Source organism: Camelus bactrianus, chromosome 6, assembly GCF_048773025.1.
Source record: "Camelus bactrianus isolate YW-2024 breed Bactrian camel chromosome 6, ASM4877302v1, whole genome shotgun sequence".
In the NCBI taxonomy this organism is placed as follows: Eukaryota; Metazoa; Chordata; class Mammalia; order Artiodactyla; family Camelidae; genus Camelus; species Camelus bactrianus.
In genome coordinates, this window is record NC_133544.1 from 91,133,710 (window position 1) to 91,139,709 (window position 6,000).

The window sequence follows — 6,000 nt, forward strand, 5'->3', positions numbered from 1 at the left end:
TCTGTCTGGGAGCTTGTGGGCAACTTGAGGGCAGGGATGTGTCATTCATTCCTGCATCCCTGAAGGACCCAGCACAGGTAGCTGGGTGAGCTAAGGAAGGAAGGAGGGTGGGAGGGAGGCAGGGCAGGAGCGGCGGGGGTGGGTGGGGGCCTTGCTAGTTTCCAGACCACTTCTCTGGCTTCTATGCTGGGGAAGGGGGTCGCTCCCTCTTGGTTCGCTCAGCCCCGCATCTGCTCTTAATTGAGGCGTAGTGGTACAAGCCTGATTGGGAATAGCAGGTGCTGGGCTGTGGTGAACATTAGGGAATCGTCACTTGGCGGGCTCCGGAGCTGCCAAAACGAAAGTGTGCCGACGGGCCAGATGTGCGCTCATTACCACCCGCTCTTCCTCTGAAACGTTTTAAGGGAACATTTGTTTGTGGAGGAGACACAGCTGTTCCCAGGGAAATGGGTTTCCCTCCTTTGGGCAGGGAAGCGGGGGAGGGGACTGTCGGGGGAGGGACGCTGGGGACCCAGGACACCGTGGCTGCATGACAGCTAAAGACCCTCCGTCTGGTCAAGGGCAGGGGTCCAGGAGGACGGCTCTTCGGAGGCTGGACTGTCCTAGAACGCCCATTGTGACTGTCTCCACACTCGTGTGAAGGAGATGGTTAGCCCCATTTCTCAGAGGAGGAAGCAGAGGCCAAGAGAGGCCACATGACCTCAGCCAAGGCCACACAGCTAATCAGTGATGGATTCCCAGCCCCAGCCCGGCCTCTGTTCTCCAGGACCACTGCTCTCACTCAGGCCTGTCTCCATCCCCTTCTGCTCTGAGCCGCATCTCTGATCTCAGCCTTGGGCCCTCTGCTTCCCAGCCTGTGTGTGTTTCTGTCTCTGCATCTCATTGTTAATTTCCCGCCTCTGGGCCTCTGTGTTTCCCATTTGATTTCACGCATCTCGTTCTCCGCCCTTCTCAGTGTCACGCTGTGTCAGTGGGTGAGCGGCTCTGTGCGTGCTCGTTCTCCCCTTCCATCCCTCTCCCTGCATCTCCCTCTCCATCTCTTTATGCCCAAGTCACCTCAGTGATGTCTGTAACATCTGAGGGCTTGAGGCCAGGTCTGTGTGATTTTGCCTCCTTGGGGTGGCTTGAATCCTTCCTTCTAATACACACACACACACTCACTCTCTCTCTCTCTCTCTCTCTCTCTCTCTCTCTTTCTCTCTCTTGTACCTATTTCTGTATATTTCAGAACAGTGTTTTTCAAGTTGTGTGTCGTGATCCTTGGTAGGTCAAGAAATCAATGTCCTAGACTGTGACCAGCAATTAAACAAACAAAAATAAAACAAAGTATCAGAGTGTGTGGCACGGACTATCTTGTAAATTGTTTTGGTTTTCTACGTGACTGTGTGTCCCGGGTTCCAGTGTAAAATATTTTCATTGTAAAATCTGGTTAAATAAATAAAGTTAGACAACCACTGAGTGGGGATGCTTTGGCTGCAAGTGCAGAAACCTCTGACCCAACAAGTTCAATAAGAAGGAACTTACTATCACCACTATAAGAAGCCCAAGGGCAGGGCAACCTCAGCACTAGTTAACCAATTGCCGGACAACATCACAGGGTGTCAGGTACTTTCCTTTCTCCCTCTGTCCTCGGCCATCCTCAGTGAGCCAGCTCACTGTCCTCATGGTCACAAGGTGGCTGCTGGGGCTCCACTCACCCCTGACAAGTCCATGAGAGAATGAGGGTCTGTCTGGTCCCATACATCCCTTTTTAGAATCCAGGAAAACTTTCACAGCTCATTAGTGCAGACACGGTCACAAGGCCACCCCTTAACCAATCACTGGCAAAGGAGTCAAGGCTCACTCTGATTGGCCAGACGACGCAGGAGGAAGTCGCTTCCCCGATGCACGGATGCACAGAGGATGGTGGACACTAGAGGCCTTGAGCTTTTTTTTATCAGGATGCAGAGGGAGAAGTCTATGGGCTGGGCTCCCACCCACACCTGCCACACCCTCTCACTGTCCCCTCTGCCTGGGTGCCTGCCTCAGTTTCCCTCCTAGTCCTCAGGGGATGCCACGGTAAGTGTGGGGTACCACTCAAGGGCTTTGTAATTATTTTTTAGGGCTGCTGTAACAAATGGCCACAAACTTGATGGCTTAAAACAACAGAAAGAGATTCTCCCACAATTCTGGAGAAGCCCAAAGCCAAGGTGTCGGCCGGAAGGCTCTAGGGGAGAAGTCTTCCTTGCTCTTTTGGCTTCGGGCGGTTCCTCGGCTTGTGGCAGCACCCCTCCTGCCTCTGCGTCCGTCTTCACACGGCTGTCTCCTCCTCTCCCCACGTCTTCCCTCTGTGTGTGTCTTAGAAGGACACATGTCTTTGTATTCAGGGCCTCCCTGGGTGGTCCAGGATGACCTCATCTCCAGATCCTTCATTACATCAGCAAAGACCCTTTTTCTCAAAAAAGGTCACATTCACAGGTTCCTGGACGTGGATGTACCTTTTAGGGCCACTATTCAGGCCACACCGGGGCCTCTGCTCACCGCAGCCCAGCCCAGCCTCTTACAGGCGCAGGGCCTGGAGTCGCAGACCCTCTCCCACTCGCCCCAGGAGGCCTTGACCTCTGAGCTGCAGTGTCTCCATCTGCCAAACAGAGACCCGGATGAGGAACTGAGGCAAACAGGCCTGGCCAGTATCCGGAGGCAACATGTTTTCCCAGTCTTTCTTGTTCCTTAAGAGGAAAAAGCCAATTGGCATTCCCACCCATTCTCCGGGGAACTGAGCCCTTTTTTGGAAACTGGGCTGAGGCAGTGGGGCCTGATGAGCTGTTAGAAAAACACCCCACGTCCTGCAGGAAGGTCAGGAGGCCTTAGCCAGCCTCCTGCTCCAGCCACTCCCTTGAGTCAAGGCACGAGGTCTAGAAGGTTCCTCTGATGAGGCTGCACCTGCGACCTGGGAGGGGCTAACCTGGCCGCAGCCACAGCCACGGTCAGGGGTACCGTCCCCCACCCCACCGAATGCCTCCCAGCTCCCCAGGGGCCCTCACACATCAGGCTCTGGCAACAACCCTCACGGCTCAGGTAAAGGGGCTGAAGTCCATTCATTCATTCAACAAACACTGACTGAGCACACCTGCCCCCCGCCGTCGGCCCCGCTCACTCACCACTGGGCTCCCCTCCGTCCATTCCAGGGGGTGTGTGTCCATTCTCCATCGAGGCTGCGAGTTCCTCCACACCTTGAACGGCACTTGCTACTGTCTCGTTGCTGCCACCACCAAAGGGTTTCTTTGTGGATGAACTAAACAGCCTTTCCTCCTCCGGGCCCGCAGCGCTGGCCTCCCCAGGGCCCCTGCGGTGGGGGCGGGGCGCTCGCTGCTGGGGTCCCACCTTACGAGTGGGCTTCTTTGAGCTGCTGCTGGGTTGTTCTTTGGAGGGGTCTCCAAGTTGCAGAGCGCAGGAAGGAGGAAGAGGGTTGTCCAGCTGTCACACGCTGCCCCCCCAAGCCCACCACCCCGACCTCTGGTCCCAAAGCCACCAAAAGAGATCAGATCCTCCTTCCCCAGGATGACCCCACCCTCCCTGGGGCCGGGGACTGTTTAATTAGAACACCTCCAGTCGGAAACGCTCATCCGTTGATGGGCAAAACAGACGCAGGCTTTTAAAGGACATGCCATAAGTTTGACAGTTATTGGATTTTTCAACTTGTTTACAAAAGCAATATTGTTAAATGGCCAACGGCCAGGCCTGGTTGTTTCTCCTCCTGTGCCTTCTGATGACAAGGAAGCATTTTATCTCCCCCAAGCCAGCTCCCGGGAGGTACGGGGAACAGCACTCCATTTTCCTATCTGTTTAATTATCCATTCAGCCTGTCTTATGCTGAAGCTCTCTCTCGTTCGTTCACAGCCAGATCTGTTCTGGAAGGCAGCAGAGAGCTCCCTCCCCATCCCGGACCCCTCGCAGCAGCTCCTGAAAGCAGCCTCGCTCAGAGAAAATGCCACCCACCCCAAGAAGCTGTCCCTTTGGAACAACGGATCCAAAAAGGGGATATAAGTGGTCTGGGTGACCCTGACGCTTGACTTAACATCCCTGGGTCGAAGGCTCCTTATTCAGAGGAAGAAGATTGCTTTCGGCAAAGTGGTTCCCAAACCAGGCTGCTGGACGCCAGGAGCCCGTGGGAAGATTTAAAACATAAAATAGACATGATTGTCATGTCTTGAACTTTCAGATTCTGATTTAGAGGAACTGGGTCCTCAAATCTGGATTTTTTCAAGTCCCCCGCCCCCCAACCCCACCCCTCAACAGGTGATTCTGAAAAACTAACAGCCAGATATAGAGGCTTTCAGACTGGAAAATCTCTGCCTGCCTTTGCCCCTGAGGTCCTGTGGTTTTCTGTCGTGGTGAAGCAAGAGGGGATGGGAGGCCTGGGTCTTTCTTCGGCTGTTCATCCCAGACCAAATGAGAACTTCACGGTCGCTCAGCTGGCTGAAACTGATGAAAGTCACACCTGATGGAAAGTCATCTCAGGTAAACATCCAGATGGATGGGGCTCCAGAACCATCAAGTAGCGATAAATAAACCGGCACGTACGTGCCCACAGGCAGATGTAAGGGCTTTGTGAAGGGTCTTATCACGCAACACTTGCCCTGGGAAAATTTATCCCTGTCCAGCTTCTGGTGGGAAAGTGCCTCCAAATAAAGGTGGACCGCACAGGGCAGCTGGCTTGGCTGCGGGATGCAGAGAGGAGGGCGAAGGTGGTGAGCCCCAGGTGCGAGCCCCACCCCCACCGCCCCATCCCGGAGCGCCCTCCTAGCAGCCCCAGTTTATCCCCCTCCCCAAGAAGTAGGCTGCAGAGCGGGGAGCAGGACCAGGAGCCCCTGCATTCAAACTTCCCCACCTGTCCCCTCTAGGTGGGTTGGAGGCTGGAGCGCAGACAACCACACGGGCAGTCACACTCACACTAAGGCTTAACCTCTGTGTGGCGCTCAGTCTCCAACACCCTTACACATCCATCATCTGGCTCCATCCTTACAACAGCTCTGTACGGGAGGCAGGGCAAGCCCATTTGACAGCTGAGGAAATGGAGGGTCCAAGACAGAACTGAGTGGCTTGAAAAAGGTCACAGGGCTGCCAAGCAAAGAAGCCAGAATTTGCCCTCAGATCTTCTAAGTCCAAGTCCAGAGCCCATGTGCCTTCTTTAGTATAACACGTGTACTTGGTTTCCATCCTTCTCAGAGTGCTTCCGTATACATGACTCTGCTGGACAAACTGAGGTCGGATCCTCAGCCAACAACTGAGGGAACTGAAGGTCCAAGAAGTTCAAGTGACCACAGCAGGAGCCCTTGTAAAGCAGGAGCTATATCTAAGAAGAAAAGATATAAAGCTGGCTAGGGGGGTGGGTAGCGGCAAGAAGATAAGGTTTGGAATCAGACTGCAGCTTTTACAAGCTGTGACCCTGGGCGAGGTTTTTCCATTTTAAGTTCTGTCATCTGTGTTAAAGGACAGTTTTTAAAATGTAAAGTAACCACTCTAATACAAATATAAAGACAAATGAATGTCAGAATGATTTTATTTAACTAATTAACGAGGGAACCAGTAAGGTGTTAAACACTGGTTCCAAGGAGAATTCAAAGATCTTACACACATAAGGCGATCTGAAATGAATTTATATAAATAGTTGCAAAACTGGTCAATATCCTCAGGCAATAGTTATTTGCATCCCAACAGGCAAAATTTATTTGCATCTCTGGACAAGAATCATTTGCATTATTATCAGTTTTCGACAACTTCTAGAATTGTTCAAATTGCTCAAGGACAATAAAATGTACAGATTACCCAGAAAGGCGCACTCTCCAAGACATCAAGCAATTTTTTTTTTTTTTTTGCTCATTTCAAAGAATTCCACAATTTTTTCCTAACATTATAAAACAGGGATGGTCCAAAGGGCTGTTGGGAGGACTGTGTGAGGTGGCATGTTTCCTGCCTGGAGCGATAAAGATGCCTACGAGGGCTCCCATCCCTGCCCCC